The sequence below is a fragment of the Notamacropus eugenii genome, chromosome 5 (assembly GCF_028372415.1).
Source record: "Notamacropus eugenii isolate mMacEug1 chromosome 5, mMacEug1.pri_v2, whole genome shotgun sequence".
Classification (NCBI taxonomy): Eukaryota; Metazoa; Chordata; class Mammalia; order Diprotodontia; family Macropodidae; genus Notamacropus; species Notamacropus eugenii.
In genome coordinates this window covers 425,259,316-425,282,747 of record NC_092876.1, presented here as the reverse complement: position 1 = coordinate 425,282,747, position 23,432 = coordinate 425,259,316, and the positions used below count along the sequence as shown (strand labels likewise).

Genomic DNA, 23,432 nt, shown 5'->3' with positions numbered 1-23,432 from the left:
CAGGAGATAAAAATTATATATGAACAAAATGGGGTGTGTTTCATCCCTGTTCACCTATATGCTATCGGAGTTGTAAGAAGGATGCCTTCGATGAGTTTAGAGAAGGAGGTTTACATTCTAATGTTTTCATTCACTTTTAAAAAGAAGTCATCTTACCTACCATTGAATAAGAGTGCATAGAATATTGATTATAAAGGAATAATCACAGGAAAAGGAACTTGTCTCAGCACCATTTCTATCTGAACTGTATGAAAAAGTAAGAAGCAGTGGTATGCAGAACTTTTGTGAAAATTGACCATGTATCAGAAAAAACTTTATCAAAAATGTGGAAAAGAAGAAATGTTAAACATAATTTAATGATCATAATGCTTTAAAAATTATATTCAATAAAGGGTCTCTGAGGCAAAAATTGAAAAGTAATTGGAAATTAAATAATACAATTCCAAAGAATTAGTCAAAGAACAAGTTATGAAAATAATTGAAAATCTCATCAAAGAAAATGACAATACTGAGACAACATAGCAAAATTTCTGGGAAATATAGTTAAAGCAGTCTGTAGGAGAAAATTTATATTTCTAAATGATTTTTTATATAAAATAGAAGAAATCAATGATTTAGGCAGGTAACTAAAAACACTGAATGATAGCAAATTTAAAAAAAAACACCAACTAAGAAACAAAAGAGAAAATTTGAAAATCGAAGAAGATATTAATATAATTAAAGAAGAGGTGAACAAAATTTTTTATATTAATTTATTTCACTTTTAACATTCATTTTCACAAAATTTTGGGTTCCACATTTTCTCCCCTTTTGTCCCCTCCTCCCACCCCAAAACACCGAGCGTTCTAATTGCCCCTGTCTGCCAATCTGCCCTCCCTCCTTCCCCACCCCTTCCCTTTGGAAGGCAAGCAATTCAATATAGGCTAGATCTGTGTAGTTTTGCAAATGACTTCCATAATAGTAGTGTTGTGTAAGAACTAATTATATTTCCCTCCATCCTATCCTGTCCCCCATTACTTCTGTTCTCTCTTTTGATCCTGACCCTCCCCATGAGTGTTGACCTCAAATTGCTCCCTCCTCCCCGTGCCCTCCCTTCCTTCATCCCCCCCACCCTGCTTATCCCCTTATCCCCCACTTTCCTGTATTGTAAGATAGGTTTTCATACCAAAATGAGTGTGCATTTTATTCCTTCCTTTAGTGGAATGTGATGAGAGTAAACTTCATGTTTTTCTCTCACCTCCCCTCTTTTCCCCTTCACTAAAAAGTCTTTTGCTTGCCTCTTTTATGAGAGATAATTTGCCCCATTCCATTTCTCCCTTTCTCCTCCCAATACATTTCTCTCTCACTGCCTGATTTCATTTTTTTAAGATATGATCACATCCTCTTCAGTTCACTCTGTGCACTCTGTCTCTATGTGTGTGTGCGTGTGCGTGTGCATGTGTGTGTGTGTTATCCCACCCTGTACCCAGATGCTGAATAGTTTCAAGAGTTACAAATATTGTCTTTCATGTAGGAATGTAAACAGTTCAACTTTTGTAAAGTCCCTTATGACTTCTCTTTGCTATTTACTTTTTCATGCTTCTCTTCATTCTTGTGTTTGAAAGTCAAATTTTCAGCTCTGGTCTTTTCATCAAGAATGCTTGAAAGTCCTCTATTTCATTGAAAGACCAATTTTTCCCCTGAAGTATTATATTCAGTTTTGCTGGGTAGGTGATTCTTGGTTTTAGTCCTAGTTCCTTTGACTTCTGGAATATCCTATTCCACGCCCTTCAATCCCTTAATGTGGAAGCTGCTAGATCTTGTGTTATCCTGTTTGTATTTCCACAATACTTGAATTGTTTCTTCTAGCTGCTTGCAATATTTTCTCCTTGACCTGGGAATTCTGGAATTTGGCCACAATGTTCCTAGGAGTTTCTCTTTTTGGATCTCTTTCAGGCGGTGATCTGTGGATTCCTTGAATACTTATTTTGCCCTCTGGTTCTAGAATCCCAGGGCAGTTTTCCTTGATAATTTCATGAAAGATGATGTCTAGGCTCTTTTTTTGATCCTGGCTTTCAGGTAGGCCCATAATTTTAAAATTGTCTCTCCTGGATCTATTCTCCAGGTCAGTTGTTTTTCCAATGAGATATTTCACATTATCTTCCATTTTTTCATTCTTTTGGTTTTGTTTTGTAATTTCTTGGTTTCTCATAAAGTCATTAGCCTCCATCTGTTCCATTCTAATTTTGAAAGAATTATTTTCTTCAGTGAGCTTTTGAATCTCCTTTTCCATTTGGCTAATTCTGCTTTTTAAAAAAGAACTGTTTTCTCCAGTGAGCTTTTGAATCTCCTTTTCCATTTGGCTAATTCTGCTTTTGAAAGCATTCTTCTCCTCATTGGCTTTTTGAACCTCTTTTGCCAATTGAGTTAGCCTATTTTTCAAGGTGTTATTTTCTTCAGCATTTTTTTGGGTCTCCTTTAGCAGGGAGCTGATCTGCTGTTCATGCTTTGACTGCATGTCTCTCATTTCTCTTCCCAGCTTTTCTTCTACCTCTCTAACTTGATTTTCTATGAGCTCTTCTATGTCCTGAGCCCATTGAGTGGGCTGGGATATAAAGGCCTTGACTTCTGTGTCTTTGCCTGATGGTAAGCATTGTTCTTCCTCATCAGAAAGGAAGGGAGGAAATGCCTGTTCCCCAAGAAAGTAACCTTCTATAGTCTTATTTCTTTTCCCTTTTCTGGGCATTTTCCCAGCCAGTGATTTGACTTCTGAATATTCTCTTCACACCTACTTCGACTCCTGATCCTCCCAGCCAGCGCTTGGGGTTTGAGATTCAAATGCTGCTTGCCAGCCTCAGGGCTTTTGGCGGGGGCAGGGCTGCTATTCAGTGTGAGATTAAGTTCAGGTGCTCAGGTTGGGGCAGGGCCGCCTGTGAGGCTCAGTTCCCTCAGGGGGTTTATGCAGAGACCTTCAACAATGGATCCAGGCTCCTGCCTGCTTGGGGAGCCCTGGTCTGCTCCTGCCTCCGCTGTTGCCTCCCGAGGGGGCCTGAGTTATGGGGGCACCCCACTCCCCTCTCGACCTGCCAAAGAGACCCTCTCACCGACCCCTGTCACCTGTGGGTGGAGGGACCCGCGTGGCCGCTGGAGATTCCATCCCTGAAGCCTGCTTGGATCTTTTCCTCTTGGTGCTTCGGCCGCGGCAGGACTGTACTCAGCTCCCAGTCCCAGAGCCCAGTCCGCGGTGCGAAGGACCTTTTGCGAGAGGTTTGCAGGTCTCTCTGGAACAGATATCTCCCTCGCTCCAATGTTCTGTGGCCTCTGGGTGCAGAATTCGCCGTGAGTTAATTTTTTGTAGATGTTCTATGGGTTGTGGGTTCGGGGCTATGTGTATGTGCATCTTTCTACTCCGCCATCTTGGCTCCACCCCCAGAGGTGAACAAAATTAAAGTTAACACCCTTCCTCATTGAACTGATAAATTTTCTTTTGGGGGGGGGCAGAATGAATAAAATAGATAAACATGTTTCTGCTTTTTTTAAAAAGAAAAAAATCAGATGCTCATATTAAAAACTAAAAAGAACTCACCATGAGTGGAGAGAAACACAGGAAATTATTAGAACATACTTAGCTTAATTGTTTGCTAATAAAACCAATAATTAAGAAGCAGTAGATGAATACTTACAAAAACATAAAATGCACAGATTAAGAAAAGAAAAAAAGAGACTATTTAAATAACTCAGTATCAAAAAAAGAAATTCAACAAGCCATAAATGAATGCCCAAAGGAAAAAAAAAACTCCAGGACCAGATGGCTTTACAAGTGAATTTCATTAAATGTTCAAAGAACAATTAATTTCAGTATTAATAAACTATTCATAATAATAGGAAAATAAGGCACCCTTCTAATCTCTTTTTATGATACAAATAAGATTGTGATACCCAAATCAGGAAAAGACAAGGCAGAAAAAGAAAAATTGTAGAATAACATTCCTAATAAATATTGATACAAAAATTTTAAGTAAAGCATTAGCAAATAGACTATAGCGCCAGATTGAAAAGATTATGCACAATAACCAAATTAGGTTTATGCCAGGAATGCAGGGTTAGTTTAACACTGGGAAAACTATAAAACATTTTTTTTATAAAACATTTTAATAACATAAATAATTAAAACCGTGATTACATCCATAAATGTTGAAAAGGCTTTTGACAAAAGTCAACATTTGTTTCTGTTAAAAACGTTAGAAAGTATAGGAATATAGAAGTTTCAGTAGTACAGTAAGTGATAGCTGTCTAAACCCAAAAGTAAGCATTATATGTCATGAAGAAAATTAGAGTCCTTTCTAATGATATCAAGGATAAAGTATGAATGCCTATTGTCACCAGTATTGTCTAATATAGTCCTAAAAATGTTAGTGATAGCAATAAGGAAAAAAAAGACATCCAAAGAATAATCATAAGTAAAGAAGAAACAAAATTTTCTTAGAAAAATCTTAAAGAATCAATGAAAAATTAATTAATAAATTCAGCAAAGTTACAGGATATAAATAAATCCATATAAATAATTACCATTCTTGTATATTATCAACAAAATTCAGAAGGAATTGCTGTAAAGAAAGATTCTATTAAAAATAATCACACCAGGTTGGTGGAGGGGTATTTGCCAAGATCTGTCCAGGAATTATTTGAATCCAACTATAAAATATTCGTTGCAGAAGTGTGATAGTCCTAATTAATTAAATGTTGCATGTTCCTGGGGTGGTTGAGCCAATATAATAAAAATTATAACACTATTTAAATTAATTTACTTACCCAATATCACAGCAATCAAATTATTTAAAAAAATTGTAGAGGTAGAAAAAATAACAAATTCATTTTCATGGGCAATAATGAAAAAAAGTGCTAAGAAGGAAGTCTTTCAATACCAGATTTCAAACTACTTTAAAAAAACTAATTATTTAAGTGATTTGGTTCTGGTTTAAAAAATAGGTTGAACAATGGAATATATTAGGTATACAATACATAGAAGCAAGTGAAGACAACAGCATAATGTTCATTAAACTCTGGGACCCTAGTTACTATAGTAAGGACTCACTATTTATCAAAAACGGCTGGGAAATTGGAAAGCAGTATTGCAGAAATTAGTCATATTACCTTCTCACACCAGATACCAAAGAGAATTCTAAATGGATACTTGAACTTAGACATAAACGGCAACATCATAAACAAATTACAGAGCTATTCAGTAATGAATAAGTGATTTAAAAATATGAACATTTCAAAAGAAAAATGATAAACTAGCAACAATTAAATGAAAGATTGCTCTAAATTCCTAATATATGAGATATTTTGTCATTTCTTCAGGGGGGCATTACATTGCTTATTGTCATTTTTGCTTTTTTTTGTTTTTCTTTTCCAGTACTTCTTAAGTTATATCTTTTGAATCCCCAATATCAGGGTTGTCCAGTAACAGACTGAAGTCCATTTTTATGTGTAGAAGGTCTTTGAAAAGATCCATGGGTACTTATCCTGTGATGGAATGTTGTAAGAGCAACATCTGTCCCATTCAGGTTAAATTAATTTTTTTTCTTAAAAGTACTAAAGTAGAATACTACTGTGCTATAAGAAATGACAAGCTAGTTGACTTTAGAAAAATATGGAAGTCACTTGCATGAAACATCAAAAAGTGAAATCAGTAGAACCCAGGGAACACTGTGTACAATAACAATAATATTGTTCAAAAAATAATTGTGAACAACCAAGTTATTCTGAGTATTATGTTTACTCAAATCAACTACAAAGGACCTATGAAGGAAGATGCTGTCTACCTCCAGAGAAAGAACTGATGAAAAGAAGCATAGATAGTATGGTTTTACATATATTTATAAATCTTTGTGAAAGGGTGGCCTTCTCCAGTGTGGGGTAGGGTGGGAGGAAGACAGTTTGAAACTTAAAGTGTAACAAAAAAAGTGATATTAAATATAATAAAGAAAAGAGGTTTTAAAGTCATCTGCATGACAATTATTCTAGGCAGCTAAGATTCAAAACATGGATGTAGTTTCTTGGTAGCCTAAGCACAAAAGTTTGCACATAAGGAGTTAGGGCTCTTCCCTTAGATTTCAACACATGCTTCTGACCGTACAACAGCATGGTCTGGTATTTTCAGTTCAATATTGGAACAAAATGAGACACTTGTAGGTCATTCAGCAGTTACCAAAAGGAGATTTACTTAGCCTGAGCAGGAGAAGGATATTAAACAAATATAGGCACTGAGAATCTCTTCAGTTGATACAGATTAGGGAAGCTCCCATTGTGATCCACTAATCTTAGATCCTTGTGTTGAAAACATGTGAAAGTCTTCTATCTCCTCCCGACTGCTTTGTACTTAGGCCATGAAAAGGGATATTGTTGTCTGAGCCCTTAGTTCCCTGAGCGAACCAAGTGTTAAGGAATGTCTCAATGCTCTTTAAGGAAAAAAATTAGCCTAATCTGCATGGGTATCTATTATTATTATGGGGGGAAGGGTTGCACATATCACTCAGAAGTTTCCTTTGGATTCTCCTACCTGTTACAAGGAAGCATCATTTCTTTGGAGGGTTATATTTGGAGGGGTAGGGTTTATGAAATCCAGAGAGTAAAACAGAAGCTAATGTGTGTTGTATGGTGGTGGGGTAGTATTCAGTGATGAGAAACAGATTTTGGTGAAGTTTAAGGAGATGTGGAGGGAGAGGGACCATGGGTGTGAAACGTTGCATATAATGCCAGATTTTTTTGAAGTATTGATCCGTTTTGATAATTTTCTTTCTCTTATTCTTTTAATCTTTTCTTTTGGTCTTCTTTGGCAACGAAGGATGACCACCACAACAGCAACTACTACAACCTTTTCTTTAATTTTTTTTTTTGTTGTTATAAGGGATGGCTCTCTGGCATAGAAAGAGGGACATGGGGGAAATTTAGGCAATGCAAAAAGAAAATAAATCAATAAAAACCTACTTTTTACAAAAGACTTCAGAAGCCACCCACTTCAATTTATATATGAAATAATCCCCATTACAACATTATCAGCAAGTATTCATCAGACTTTGCCTGAAGATCTACATCAAGAGAACCCAAATATACTTATTTTGCTTTTGGAAACTCTAATTGTTAGACATGTTTCTTTCTTTCTTTCTTTTTTTTTTTACATGGAGCCTAAATCTGCCTTGCTGTAACTTCTATCCATTGCTCCTAAGATCTGTCCAAAAAGAACAAGTCCAACTTCTCTTTCCCTAGAAAGCAATGGAATGCTAACAGTACACTTGTCACTTCCGCTTTTAAACAACAAGCATTTAAGATGTAAGCAATTAGTCATCATTTAGCCCCTCCTGTTGCTCAAACATATTTATTTCTCTTTCTAGGTTTATCTTCTTTGCATGTTAAGGTTTCTGTTTAACTCTGGTCTTTTCACTGAGTGCTTGAAATTCCCCTTTCTGTTAAAGGTCAATTTTTTTTACCCTATAGTAAATACTCAGCCTTCAGAATAAAGTACTCCTTAGTTGTAAGTCTTTATCTTTTGCATTTTGTTATATCACATTTAAGGATTTTCTCTCTAAAATAGTAAGTGCGGTGTAGTCTTGCATGATTCTGACTATAAATCTTTGGTACTTGGACTCTTTCTGGTTACTTGCAGTAAACTTTCTTTGACATGAGCATTCTGTTTTTGCTTTCATTTTCTTAAATCTAACTTGGAGGTTCCTTTAAGTAAGAAATTGATGAGTTCTTTCTATTATTACTTTGTCATCTGAGTAGTTTTCTTTTATGATTTCTTAAAATATTATATCTAGGTTTTTTTATTTGGTTATGGTTTTCAGGGAGTTTGAGGATTCTTTAATTATTGCTCCTAGATTTTTTTGTCCAGATCAGTTTTTTTTGATGGTAGATGCTTTATGTTATCTTTCATTTTCTCAATCTTTAGACTTAGTTCTAAAATTATAAATATATATGTATGAATAAGTAAGTAAATATATAAAGTCATCTCATGAATTTTCATTGAGTTCTTTTTGCTTTTTTCTGTTTTTTTTCCGAGCCTATTAACTAGGTCATTTTTTCTACCTTGCATTCTAAACTAGTTATTTTTAAAATTTCTTTTGCTCTAGAGATTTTATTTCAATGTTATTTCATTTTTAATGTTTTACTTCCTTTTTCTCTAAGAATTTTTATAGCCCTTGTGACCAAATCTTTTTTGTAAGTATTATATAATTGCTCTACTGAGGATTTTTTCTCTTGTTGTTCAGTTGTTTTCAGTAGTATCTGACTCCTTCTGACCCCATTTGAGGTTTCCTTGGCAAAGATACTGGAGTGGTTTGCCATTTCCTTCTCTAGCTCATTTTACAGATGAGGAAACTGAGGCAAACACAGTTAAGTGACTTGCCCAAGAGCACATTGCTAGTAAGTGTCTGATGCCAGATCTGAACTCAGGTCTTCCTGACTTCAGGCCTAGCACTCTATCCACTGTATCACCTAGCTGCCCAGGGTTTATCTCTTGGTCTTCTCTTAATCCACAGCATTTTTTGTGTGTTCAGTGTTTTCTTCTTTTTCATAAATCCAGTTTCAGCTCCTGGATTGGTACTTTGTATTTGGGTCCGATCTTATATCTGCTCTCTTGGAAGGCATGCTCAGCAACTGCTTAATGTTAATCCCATCTATGGTCTGGATATTGATACTTTTGTCTTTCTGAACGTGGTGTTGGAATGTCTGTCTTTTGCTCAGTTTTTTAGTGTACCAATGTGAGCACTGGCCTTGGTGCCCTCTGTTGCCTTCTACTTGTGTAGTTTCCAACTAAGAGTTAGCTTTGTCTCTTGGTGTGGCCCTGACACATCCTAGATAGATGTAGTCAACTACGCTGGTATCAGATTTTCTGCAAGATCCCTGGTTCTCGTGTTGGCTCTGTTTCTGGCTGTGACTCTGGTGTAGGCTGTTTGGGTGCTGAACTAGCCCTTTTTTGGGCTTTGGCTCCAAGAATAACCTTTCTTCTTTCCCTGGTTTGTCTCCATTCTGTTAATTTGTGACTTCTGGAAGTCCTGTGTAATTCTAACAGTGGATGGGGAGTTTATAGATGGTTCCTTTTCATTTTCTTTATTATTATTCCTTTTATACATTTTAAGAAATTCATTTGAGCATTTTGTGGAGTGCTGAGATCCTCTAGGACCTTTCAAATCATGATCTTAACTAGACATTCTGAATTAACTTTTAAAGGTCAGCCACATGTAGCCAATTCAAGTTCATCCTACCGTGTTGTTCTCTTTCTAGTTTGTTCAAGGATTTGCACCCACCTCATAAAAGGATCACTTAACACAAAAAGTTAAACATAAAAGTTTAACACCTTTATATGTCTCTTTTTGATTAGATATTGGTCTTTCAAAGAACAACTTGCTACTAAGAATAAAAATGCCTACAATTACTGTAGTGCTTTATGATTTTCAAAGCACTTTCTATCTAATTTGTTTCATTAGATTCTCACATTTACTCTGTAAACTTAATAGAGTGTACCATATTTTCATAATTATCCCCTGATGAAGAAGAACTGGGCTAGAAGGGATCTTAGAGATCATAAAGTCCACCTTATACTTTACAGATGAAGAAATTACATGCCAGAAAGTGACACAAAGTTACCTAGAGCTAGGTTAGAGCCCAAGTCTCTGTAATGCCAGTTATCTGTTTTTTCTCTTAGGATGCTCTCCTCTGAAATCCTGCATGTTTCAATCTTCACTTTTAATAGCTTTTTTTTTTGAAGATGCTTCCTTTTTTAAACTTCATAAATCCAGTGCTAGCTAGGTGAGTCACTTAACCTCTTTGTGTACCTCGGTTTCTTCATTTGTAAAATAGGAATAATAATGGCACTTCCCTCACAAGGGTGTTGTGAGAATCAAGTGAGATGATATTTGTAAAATGCTTAGCTCAGTGCCTGGCACAGTGGGCACTATATAAATGCAAGCTACTGCTGTCATTTTTATTAATACTATTACCATTGCTAGCTAGTGTGGGCAAAAAAGATGATTTAAGCCACTCCTTTGGAATGAAAGAGATGTACTGTTATTCTGATGAAATATTGAGAGTAAGGAATGCTAACCATCGCATCTCTTTTCCTTCTGTTAATTGCTGGGCAGAGGTTGCCTTCAAGAGAATCACTTTTTATTTCTGATTCTCCTACTTACATGTATATCAGATCCCTTCCTCTTTTATAACTCTGAGTGGTGGTCTATGAAGACTGTCATTCAACCATTCAACCATCACTTACAGTTAAATGCCACTAGGAAGCAAGAGAGCAGAAGTGGATAGAGTACTAGACCTGAAGTCAGGTTCAAATTCTGCCAACTGACACTTACTAGATAAAAGATCCTGAGTAACCTACTTAGTTGCTGACTGCCTCAGTTTCCTCAGCTGTAAAATGGATAATAAATAGTACCTACCTCCTAGGGTTGTTCTGAAGGCCCAATGAGACATTTGTAAAGTGCTTTGTAAAACTTAAAATTTGCTCTACAAATGTTAGGTTTTATATGTAAGTTATTATTATATTATATATAATATTATATTACAATAATATAAATTATGATTATATCATAATTTATATTATGTAAGTAATAACTTACATATGCATACCCAGAGTCGCATCAAAATTGAAACCAAAACCAACAAACTCCCTCCTCCCAAACCCATCCTGTAATGCTAAGTGTTACTGATGATAGTTATAAGAAAGAAGAAAAAAAAATCTTAGCGTTCATGACTCATGGCAGCTTTGACAAACATCTATCTTGAGGTAGCTGGTGAGTCACCCTCTTGTGATGGGGCTTTTGTTCAGAGGAAAGGTTCTAGAATGGAATTAATATCATGGGATTATGTTGTAAAATTCCACTACTCTGAGTCAGATTGCTAGGTAATTAAGAGATGGTGCATTTTCTAGCTTCAATTCAGTGTGTGGTGCTGGGGACCCTCAGGGATGTTCATCTGTCTAGGAAAGAGAGAAGAAGAGGGATTATTAGTAATCAGAGAAAACGTTATCTTTCCATGCCAATTGTCCCATTTAGCCAGCTTCACCAGCTTCTCCAAGCTGCTGCCAGATTTTCTTGAAGGACATCCGATTGCTTAGCAACATAGCAGCAGATATCATTTAGCTCATTCATCAGCTCCTGAGTTGTGACTCTGCAAGGCACACTGTTTTTCCTCTGGCCCAAAACATTTATTTGCAGCCTACAGAGAGAAGCTGTGGCAGGTGATTCTACGTATAAGATGTCCAATTGCGTCATATGAAATACAAATGTTTTCAGTTACCAAATAGAAAATGGCTTAATTGAAAGTCAGATGAGTTATGTAGACTGCAATTTATGGTTAGAGATTGTCATAGGAAGGCTTGGGAAAAAAATGAAAAAAGTGAAAAATATCTCTTTTCACAGACCTTGATGTGTCGTTACGTTTCTCATATGTCCTACAACTATCTGCTCATCTCTTCATTTATGTTCTGTTGTCTTTCATGTTCTCTGCCTCAAAGACAATGTTACTACTGTTTAATACTCATGAAATCTGTTCTTTATCTGAAATTCTTTCCATTTCAGTTACCAGGAAAGTCTATCCACTGGCTAAAGGTTTTAGAAACTATTTAGGCAAGGCTTGTCATAGTTTCCTTTCAATTCTATACAATCAATATGTATTAAGCTATTGTTACGCACTGTCCTAGGACTGGGAGAGAAGCAAAGTTTAAACAAAGGACGGGAAAGGGGAGGAAAATAAGCATTTATATAGTGTCTACTGTATACCAGCCTTGGGATGAAGGTACTGTTATTATCCCTATTTTAAAAATTATTTATTGATTTTTAGTTTTCAACCTTCATTTGCACAAGATTTTGAGTTCCAAGTTTTCTCCCCAAATTTCTCCTTCCCCCACCCCAAGACACAGTGCATTCTGATTACCTCTTCCCCAATCTGCCCTCCCTTCTATCACATCCCTTCCTTCTTTTATCCCCATCTCCTCTATTTTCTTGTAGGGCAAGATAGATTTCTAGACCCCATTACCTGTATTTCTTATTTCCCAGTTGCATGTAAAAACAATTTTTAGCATTCATTTTTAAAACTTTGAGTTCCAACTTTTCTTCCTTCCTCCTTCTCCACCCATCCCCACTGAGAAGGCAAGCAATTCAATATAGGCTATACATGTGTAGTTTTGCAGAAGACTTCCATAAAAGTCATGTTGTGAAAGACTAACTTTATTTCCCTCCATCCTATTCTATCCCCCATTTATTCTGTTCTTTCTTTTGACCTTGTCCCTTTTGAAAGGTGTTCACTTCTAATTACCCCCTCCTCCCATTTGCCCTCCTTTCTATCATCCCCCCACACCCCACTTATCCCTTCTCTCTTACTTTCCTGTAGTGTAAGATAGATTTTCATATGAAATTGAGTGTGCATGTTATTTCCTCCTTAAGCCAAATGTGATGAGAGTAAGCTTCACTTTTTCCCTCTTACCTCCCCTCTCTTCACTTCCATTGAAAAAGCTTTTTCCAACCTCTTTTATGGGAGATAATTTGCCCCATTCCATTTATCCCTTTCTCCTTCCAATATATTCCTCTCCCACTCCTTAATTTTATTTTTTTTAGATACCATCCCTTCCTATTCAACTCACCCTGTGCCCTCTGTCTATATGTATACAATCCCTCCAACTACCCAAATACTGAGAAAAGTCTCAAGAGTTACAAATATTATCTTTTCATGTAGGAATGTAAACAGTTCAACTTTTAGTAAGTCCCTTATGATTTCTCTGTTCTGTTTATCTTTTTCTGTTTCTCTTGATTCTTGTGTTTGAAAGTCAAATTTTCTATTCAGCTCTGGTCTTTTCATCAAGAATGCTTGAAAGTTTTCCATTTCACTGAATGACCATATTTTCCCCTGAAGCATTATGCTCAGTTTTGCTAGGTAGGTGATTCTTGGTTTTAATCCTAGCTCCTTTGACTTCTGGAATATCATATTCTAAGCCTTTTTATCCCTTAATGTAGAAGCTGCTAGATCTTGTGTTATCTAGCACAAGATAATTGTATTTCCACAATACCTGAATTACTTCTTTCTGGCTGCTTGCAATATTTTCTCCTTGACTTGGGAACTCTGAAATTTGGCCACAATGTTACTAGGAGTTTCTCTTTTTGGATCTCTTTCAGGTGGTGTTCTGTGGATTCCTTGAATACTTATTTTGTCCTCTGGTTCTAGAATCTCAGGGCAGTTTTCCTTTATAATTTCATTAAAGATGATGTCTAGGCTCTTTTTTTTGATCACGGCTTTCAGGTAGTCCCATAATTTTTAAATTGTCTCTCCTGGATCTATTTTCCAGGTCAGTTGTTTTTCCAATGAGATATTTCACATTGTCTGCTATTTTCTTGCTCCTTTGGTTTTGTTTTATAATTTCTTGATTTTTCATAAAGTTATTAGCTTCCATCTGCTCCATTCTAATCTATAAGGAATTATTTTCTTCAGTGAACCTTTGGATCTCCTTTTCCATCTGACCAATTCTGCTTTTTAGGGCATTCTTCTCCTCATTGGCTTTTTGGATCTCTTTTGCCATTTGGGTTAGTCTATTTTTTAAAGAGCTATTTTCTTCAGCACTTTTTGGGTCTCCTTTCACAAGCAGTTGACTCATTTTTCATGATTTTCTTGCATCACTCTCATTTCTCTTCCCAATTTTTGCTCTACTTCTGTTACTTGATTTTCAAAATCCTTTTTGAACTCTTCCATGGCCTGAGATCAATTCATATTTTTCTTGGAGGCTTCGGATGGAGGAGATTTGACTTTGTTTTCTTCTATTTGCATGTTTTGGTCTTCCTTGTCACCAAAGTAAGATTCTTCAGTCTGATTCTTTTTCTAGTTTTTGTTCATTTCTCCAGTCATTTACTTGACTTCTGAGCTCTTTGTCAAGGTGGTTCTCTGCTTCTAGTGAGGATGGGGGTGCACTGTCAGTTGCTTGATCCTCCCACAATCTGTTGGCCTAGAGCTCCAGAAATAGTCACTGTCTCTGCCCCTGATGTTGCTGTGTCTATTTTCCCCATTTTGCAGTTGAGGAAGCTGAGGCAGGCAGTCACTAAGTGACTTGCCCAGAGTCACACAGCTAGTGAGTATCTAAGGTTGGATTTGAACTCAGATATTCTTGACTCCAGGTCCAGTGTTCTACCCACTGTATCACCTTGCTGCTTCCTTGCCTCCATGATCATGAATGGGGAATAAGGCACAATCAAGAAAGCAATTGACAAAAATCAGTCCCTGCTCTCAAAGAGCTTATATTATGCAAAAAAGTTATACTATACAATTGAAGATTATTATGAAAGGAAGGTATAAAATACAAAGTGAGGTCTGAAGTGGGAAAAGTAATTTTAGAATTAGCAGCGTTAGCAAAGATTTCTTAGAGAAGTTAGTATTTGAGATGGGGATTAAGAGATGGATAAGAATTCAGCCTGTGAATTCATCTATATCTGGAACTCCCAGAGTGGAAAATCATCCCACCAATACAGATCAGCAACTCATCTGCAACTTTTAGTCTTAACAAGTTGTGTAGAGTACTGAAAGTTTAAATGACTAGCCAGTATGTGTCACAGACCAGACTTGAATCAGATTTTCCTGATCCTAACAAGAGTTTTCTGTCCACAAAACAGGAAATATATTCAGTTTAGTCCAATTTGTTAGGAGTGGAGACTGTTAAAAGGAAGTAAAAGCTTGGAAAGATAGAATAGCATCAGATTGTAGGAGCTGTTGAATGTTATTCAAAAAGTTTTGAACTAAAAAGGTAGCCCAAAGGAGCCAATATAGGGTTTTAAACACAACTTGACCAAATTTACATATTAAGTATGAAGAATGATTTGCAGAGTAGAGGTGAAAAGACTTGTTAGGATTCATCCTGGAGAAGAGAGATCCTATCCTAGGCTGGTGAAAATAGAGAGAAGGAAATGTATTGAACAGATTTTATGGAGGTGGACTTAATGAGGTTGAATGGCTATGAGAGATCAAGAAGAGGGAGGAGTCAAAGATGGCAACAAAGTTTCTAACATAGTAGACTAGGGTAATGTGTGGGTGCCATCAAGAGAAATAGTGAAGTCAGAAGGAGCAAGTTTTAAGGGGGAAAAAGATAATAAACTTGGCTTGGGACACATTGAATTTGAGGTAATCATTTCGTTCTCATCTGTGTTTGAAGTTATCTTCTAATAGTGTCTACCTAAATGTGTTTTTCTTCCTGCTTCAATTTTTAGATTCCCCCCCAGAAACCATCTAGTTTATCCTGAATTGGAACAAGAATTTCCTCTAGAATATATCTGACTAGTGGTCATCCAACCTTTTCCTGATAACCTCTAGTGAAGGTGAACCTTCTGTCCTGAATGGCAGCCCATTATACTTTGGACAGCTCTAATGCTTATGGAGTTTTCCCTTATGTTTTCCAAGATAGATGCCCTATAACTTCTATCTTCTACTCTTACTTATTTCTGCCATATGGGTACAAGAAGCACAAATCTAATCTGTGCTATTTGACAGCCCTTCAAATACTGAAAGATAGTTATCCTGTACTCCCTCTATCTTCTTTTGTCTGGGCTAAACTTTCTCAGTTTCTTCAACTGATGCTTCTATGGCAATATGTTAATGTGTTCATTATCCTGATGTTGTTCTAGATTCTCTCTAGTTTATAAATAGCCTTCCAAATATGTGGCATTCAGATCTGAACATAGTACTTCTGATATGGTCTGCCTATGACAGAGTAAGGGAGAGAATCACCTACTCTTAGACTATATGTCTCTCTTAGTTCAGCCTAAAATATTATTATTATTATTTTTTTTGGTTACTGCTAGGAGCAAGGCAATACGGTAATAGTGGCTTCCTGGAGGGCCCAGTTTGTATGTGTAAGTTGTGGGGGAGTAGCTCTGAACTTGTGTTCTTGTATTTGAATTGCAATTACTGAAGATGATTAATGTTGGCAGTGCTGATAATGATCTCAATTATTATAACAATATGAATGAAAATGGCATCATGCTTTTTTTTGTCCTACTCTTAGGGGAAATCAAAGAGTTTCCTTCATCTGGTGCTCAAGATTTCAGAGATTTTGATGCCCCTCAGCAACTTGGAGCAAGGAAACAACATGTCTAAGTTGGTATTCTTAGCCAAGAAGGAAATAGCTACACCTCATTATTTCAGAATGTGGAGCCCATACATGCATCTAATAACCTGCTACAGCCAGAGTCTCCTGTCTTAATTTTATTTTTATAGGTTCAATTAACCACATCTGTATCTTTTGGGATTTTTGGGTAACTGAACAAGAGTGATAATTTATGGCTTTTATTTTGGGTTAGTGGAGGGTGGAAGGGAGAAATAACTTTGTAGAGACAAATATGAGGAGATATAAAGAAGAGACAAACAAAGGCATCCTGATGTCCTGAAAAGAACACAGGCATTAGAACAAGAAGATGGAGATTCTGATTTCATATTTGCTATTTCCTATCTGAGTGACTTTGGGCAAGTCACTTCTACCTCTTTATGTTTCAGTTTTCTCTTTAGTAAAACGAAATAATTGGACTTAGATGGCTACAAAAATCCCTTCCACCTCTAAAAATCCAAATGGAAGGAATTAATATCTCAGGAGAGGGAAATAAACAGAAACATGGTAAGAGTGAAGAAGGGTAACTTACAGGTAGAGAGAGCCTGGAATGTACCTGCTGTATAAGCTCTTGGCAGGCTTTCTCTAAGGGCAGGTTGGTAAGGAAACTTGGTAATACTGACAATAATGGGGCAGATCTTGGTATATTTCCATGTAAGGCCTCACATCTCTTTGTAAATATCAGACTTTAACATTTCTGCTCTTTGCCTTTTCCCTTGCCCCTTAATATCTCGTAGCCATAGAGTAGAAATGAAAGCTCTTTCTGGGAGACTCCAAGCTCATCCCCAAACTCAATAATCCTACATTTCTCAGAGAAATGATAGAAAAACTTGACTTATGTGTTTGTACCATAATTGTGCTTTCTTGACCATGACCTCCAAAACACAGGCAAGCTCCCAAAAGGATGATTTGCTTTTGAATTTGTGTCCATGGTTTGAAGTACATTGTTACTGTCATATGGGTATCCTTAAAAATAAAAACTCAAGAAGTGCTGCTATGTCCTATGATTCATCTTTGTTTCCTAGATCAGGAAGGTACAACTTATGAAGCAGGGATTATACTGGAAAATTTTCCATGACTTTAATAGAGACTACTAGGCTGGCTACTGTAAAATAGTGAGTTGCTTAGGTAAGAGGCTAAGAGCCTCTCAGTCATGCAGTGTCTAGGCTGCATGAGTCATGACCCACATCCTGAGCAAGGTCAGGTGAAATACTGCATGTTGAGATGTTGAATGGCCCTGGGAGACCTGCCAATAATTATAAAACCAGAGGCAGTGAGGTGGTGCAGTGGAAAGAGCACCACCCCTGGGGGCAGGAGGACTTGAGTTCAAATCTGGCCTCAAACACTTGATACTTACTAGCTGCATGGCCCTGGGCGAGTCACTGAACTATAATTGCCTCACAAAAACAAAAAGTAGTACTTAAAGTGACCAGGTATGGCTAATTATTATCCTTGCAAGTTATCAGTTTCTATAAATGGAGCAGAGAACTTAACCATCATCCATATGAAATATAAATGTAAAACAAAATAATTTTTATATTTAATGACAGTTACCTCTTTGCCTCTCTTTTTCTTTTCTTTTTTAACCTTCCCTAACCCACAAATAAAAATCATCTTGAAATTATTCAAGCCAGACCTAAAAAAAAGACTATCTTCATATGTGGATAGAATGAAAAAAAGAAAGAGTAGAATATTGTTGGAATGAACAATTACAACCACAACTGAGGGTGTCACCAAACTGATCTTCTTAAAACATTTTTATATCATGTCTTTAAAAATCATCAGCGGCTCCATTGCCTACAGGAGAAAGTCCAAATTCGTTGGCCTGGTTGGCATTTAAAGGCTTGTAAAATTAAACCCTAGTCTAAAGTAACAACCTTACTTGTCACTGACATGACTGCTGTCACTTTGTTAATCTTTGTCTTTTATTTTCAGACACGATACCATGGATGATGTCTTGACTCATGGATGAACTGAATTTTGTGAGTTAGAGTTGCACAAAGTTCTTACTTCACTCTCTCTGTCAGAGTCATCAAAATTCGGTGGCAGGACAAAAGTCAAGACTGGCAATGGCCCAGGATGCAGTGGATAACCTTGGCATCTACAATATCTGACAAGTTCCAACTGCTTTTGTGGCTTTTGGAACAAATTGTTCTCATCTGCTCATTCAGCCTATGAGCTTGAGGTCTGTCAGTTACCTTCAACCTGGTTTAGCCTGTCTGCCTAGATGGTTTACTAGATTGTGGCCTCTGCACACGCTCCAGTTTCCTGGAGACACAGGTGAGAACTGGGTGAAAAGTAGACACCACAGGTGGATGAACAGCCCTGGAAAGGGCTCAGCAAACCCTCACACTAGAAGTTTTAGTCCTCCCTGAACACCCTAACCCTTCATTCTAGCCTCCATATGATCGTAGGTACATGTAAACCAAGCCTGAGTTTGTGCTGACTCTTTTGTTTTTTTCTTGATCTTGGATGAATAAGTATCTTTCCCAAGATGGATGTGCTGTCAGTCTTGGAGAAGTCTATCAACAAGAGAATTGGCCCAAGTTTACCTACTTTACCACAAGCCAAGTATTGGCAGTTGTTTGGACAATGTAGAGCCAAGGTGAAATATACAATTCTTAATTAAAGGCTGCAGACTGCTTCATGTTCTGATAAAGTTTAAGTATCACCTTCCAACAGATTTTAAGAGTAACTATAAGTTGTTACATAATCCTTTTTAAGTCATTTAATTATTGCACTTTGTGAGTGCATATATTTAGTATTTCTTATGTATAGATGAATAAATGACCAGATTCATATTGTACACTTGAGTACCTTTTTACTTCCCACTTTTTTGGGAAAAACCATGGGCCATGTAGTACATGAATTGTAAGTTTCCCTGGCCACATGTCTTCTGCACATGTGTGTATCACCACCATTATACTGTAAGTTGTGCCCACTTTTCTCATGGACACTTATAGGAATTTGTACTCCAAGTTTATGGGTAGGTATGCGTGTGTATGTGTGTGTGTGTGTGTGTGTGTGTATTTTGTTTTACTGTTCTTACCATGCTATCTTAGTGTTTTGCTTAGGAATAATTGTGTCTTCTAGATGACATGAGTCATAATCTAAGATATAAATACATTTGTCCCTGAGATTCTAGAATAGGGGTTTAGTGAGTTGGAGATGGTGAAAACAGAGTCTAGGTTCCCATCAGAATCTAGCCTCCCTAGAGCTAAAGTCCAAACCATCTCTCTGAGGGCTCAGCAGGGGTCCCTTGAGGGACTAGCTATATTACCAGTTATCCAATGTCTTTATTTGCACACCTTCAATTACTGGGTGCCTTCTTCCCCTTCTTCCTCCTTCCATATCAGAACTTGTAAAGATCTTACATCATTCATATTTTGGTATGAATTCTAGTCAACAAATTATTTCTCAGGGACTTTTAAACCTCAGCTTTAATAGTGGAATGGAAGTGGAATAACACTGGAATGAAATGAATGCTTCTATTTAAAAATATGTAGGCATTGGTGAGTAGTTTTGGGAGTTTTTTGGGTGATGGGTCAGAGGAAGGTGAGTCAGATGCCATATGAAAATCATAAGACATAGGGCAGCTACATCACTTTACTGCCTAGGAAAAGGAGTCTAACAGATCATGGTGTAAGTACATATAGTCATTTTTTGATTGTCTACAGGAAATTAGGGAAATAATGGTACTATGATCCAAAATGATGGGTAAGTAGTTGGCTTTGGAATGTGTTGTTGTACTAACATTTGAATGCCCAGCATGCTAAGAATTCACAGCATTTTGTGAGTAACAATGCAGCTGCACTGGGAAGGGCCTGTCTCCTTCTCTTCTTTCCATATTGGGCAAGGACACCATCACCTCTAAGACCATTTTCTTTTTTAAACAATTATAATTTTGTGTTTAATTTAAATTTGCTTTTTAGTATGAACTTAAAAAACATGAACATTTTCTTCAGAAATGGCAGAGGGTGGGCCTTGATATCACTTCCCCTTCCCTACTCTAGTCACAGAAAACAAAGACTACATTATAGAATTAAGGAGTTATTAATCTGTCACCCAAATCCTCAGCAATCCTCTTCCAAAGTGAACATCTTTCCCTGATGGAATTAAATGAAGATTGACCATTAGAGAAGCAAAAGGTCAGCTATACCTCCAGAAAGTCACTATAAGGTTGAGTTGCTAGCTCTGGAAGAAATCTAAGCTGGGAGTCAGAAGAGAAGAAACACAGTCCATGAGAGAGGATTGCTCTTGGCAATGAGGGATTTTTCCTTCCAGTTATACTGCTTGGAAGTGGATCTACTTGATCAGTAGGAAGCACTGCATCTTACAAGAAGTAGAGGTGCATTTTCAGACAATGTGGATTCAGAGAGAAGCAAACATTTGAGGCCAGAAGAATCTTTGAGATATGAGACTTCCGTAAGTAGAAAACAAGTCATTTATGGAAGAGGTGAGGGAATATATATATATATATATTAATCACCTTCTATGTGCTAGACACTGTGCTAAGTGCTTATAAATATTGTCTCATTAGATCCTCACAATAGTCCTGGAAAACAAGTGTTATTATTATCCCCTATTTTATAAGATAAGGAAACTGAGGCAGACAGAGGTTAAATGGTTTTCCCAGGAGCACACAGTTATTGACTGTCTGAGGCCACATTTGAATAGGTCTTCTTGACTTGTAGACCTACCACTCTAATCACTGTGCCGTCTAGCTGCCTATAAAGCAAAGTAAGAACTAGCCTTCACAATTGAGAACTGCTTTGTGGAAGGTGGTAGACCCTGGGAACCTGCCTATGTGACCTGACCAAAAGAGATGCTTTTCCTTAGGGCCAACTTTGTGAAGATTTCACAAAGAGAGAACATTGGAGCCATGTAGTATATGAGTTTTAAGTTTCCTTGGACATGTCTTCTGTACATGTGTGTATCACCACCATTATACTCTAAGTTGTGCCCACGTTTCTCACGGACACTTATAAGAGTTTGCACTTTAAGTTTATGGGTAGGTATGTGTGTGTGTGTATTTTGTTTTACTGTTCTTACCATGCTATCTTAGTCTTTTGCTTAGGAATAATTATGTCTTCTAGCTGATTATTAATGGAAAACACACCTTCAGGGGCTCATGTGTTTTAGGAATAGGTACCTACAGGTGCCTTATTTAACCCAAAGTAGCAAGCAACCCTTGGAGACTCAAAACACCAACAAAATAGAAATTAGGGGAGTAGCCCTTGGAGGGTGTGCTATATAAAGGAGCATTGAAAAAGAATATTGAATATGAAACTGTGACTCTCTACTACAGAGAGCTTTTTAAAAAAGTACACACTAAATTTAACAAAATGGTAACATAATGCCCTGTTTGTCTGTGTTCCTTTCTGAAAATCAGTTGTTTCCTTCATATTTTTTCTTCATATTTTAAATGACTTACATTAAAAATTCAGCATCAATATCTGGGGTAGCTGCCTCTAGGTCAACACTATAACATAGGAAAGATCTTCTCAGACCAGACCTGTACAACATACAGCCCATCAAAGGATTTCAGGTAGCTGTCACGTGACCTGTGGCATGGTCTGTCTTGAGATAGACTGATAATGGTTGGTTGCTGTGGGTTACAAGACAGCCTCCTGAAATACTTTGACAGGCCACAAATGGCCCTTGCATGGTATGTTATGCAGGCCTGCTCCAGACCAATACAATAAATACTTTTCAGTGGTATAGCTCTGCCCATCCCATATAAAGCACACAGCAACATCCATACCATAAGGAAGGATTTCTGGGCATGCCTACCAATGTTGCTTTTCCCCTATTTGAAAAATACAAAAATGATAGGTTTATGCCCAAACCCCTAAGCAAATGCCTAGATGTTGTCTGAAATAAGTAGTCCAGCTATGGGGACAAGTTTACCTGGATGGAATGTTCCCATATTCGTATTCTTTTATTGGTTAGCTTTGAATATTTTACATGTGGAAATAATCCTTACTATTTAAGTGTTCTTAATATTTTCACGGAAAAGAAGGGAAAGCAACTAAAAACTTGAAACCTGTGAGTCCTGACCATTAAGGTAATACCTTTGACTTTTTAATGGGAACTTGTCACTGTTAGATTATGGCACTTAACTTGTCTATATTAGAGGCTGCTAGGTGGCACAGTGGATAGCGTGCTGGGCCTAGTAACAGGAAGACCTGAGTTCAAATATGGCCTCACATGCTTACTAGCTGTGTGACCCTGGGAAAGTCACTTCATCTGTGACTGCCTCAATTTTCTCAACTATGAAGTGGTAATAATAATAGCACCTATTTCTCAAGATTGTTGTAAAGATCAAATAATACTGGTCAAGTTCTTAACAGTGCTTAGCACTTCCTTTCTTCCTATTTTCTATCTTCCTTCTTCATAAAATTAACGTCACCTCTCTTTGGCATCAATCAATAAGCATTTATTAAGTACTTACAATGGACACTGTGCTAAGTGCTGGGGATACAAAAATAAAAAAAAAACAACTATTCTTGAGTCATTATCCTTGAGGGACTCACAATTTAATTGGAAGAGATAACAAACTGTATTCAGAATAAAATGGAAATAATCAACAGAGGAAAGGTACTTGAATTAAGAAGCATTGAGAAAGATTTCCTGTAAAAGTTCGGGTTTTACTTACGATGTTATGGAAGCAACAGAAGTCAGGAGGCAGAGATGAAAAGGGAGAGCATTCTCTACTTGGTTGACAATCAGTGGAAAATTTTCATAGTTGAGAGATGGTGTATATGTTTGTCCTTCGTTGCCGAAGAAGACCATGCCATCAGAGAAATAATGACATGTCTTACACTTGACTTTGTTTTGAGTGAGGGAGGCCTGTGCAAGTCACCAGCCTCACTTTTCCTCCTGAGCCTTCTGAATCCAGTGACCAGATATTCATCAGGATGACTGGAGATGACCCAGGATGAGGCAATTGGGGTTAAGTGACTTGCTCAAGGTCACACAGCTAGTGAGTGTCAAGTGTCTGAGGTGAGATTTGAGCTCAGGTCCTCCTGACTCCTGCACTGGTGCTCTATCCACTGCACCACCTTGCTGCCCCATGTTGGGAGATGGAGTGTCTTGTTCAAGGAACACCAAGGAGGCCAGTGTTACTGGATCAAGAGTACATGGTGGGGGTGGGGTGGGGGGAGTATGGGATGGCGTGAAGGGGTTTGAAGGGGTTGGGGGAAGGGAAGGGAGGTTGGGGGCAGAGGATGACTGTAAGGTATAAGAAGACTAGAAAATCAGAATCAAGGAATCAGTTATCAAAGTAGAGGACTTTGTATTTGATCCC

General features: G+C 37.3%; 1 long non-coding RNA gene across 1 annotated transcript; it reads left to right on the top strand.

Moving 5' to 3' along the window:
• The first annotated feature begins 10,924 nt into the window (after positions 1-10,924).
• Positions 10,925-18,908, top strand: LOC140503098 (uncharacterized). The gene is made up of 3 exons (XR_011966698.1): positions 10,925-11,227; positions 16,025-16,116; positions 18,059-18,908. It is a non-coding gene; the product is annotated as an uncharacterized lncRNA (long non-coding RNA).
• The last annotated feature ends 4,524 nt before the right edge of the window (positions 18,909-23,432 follow it).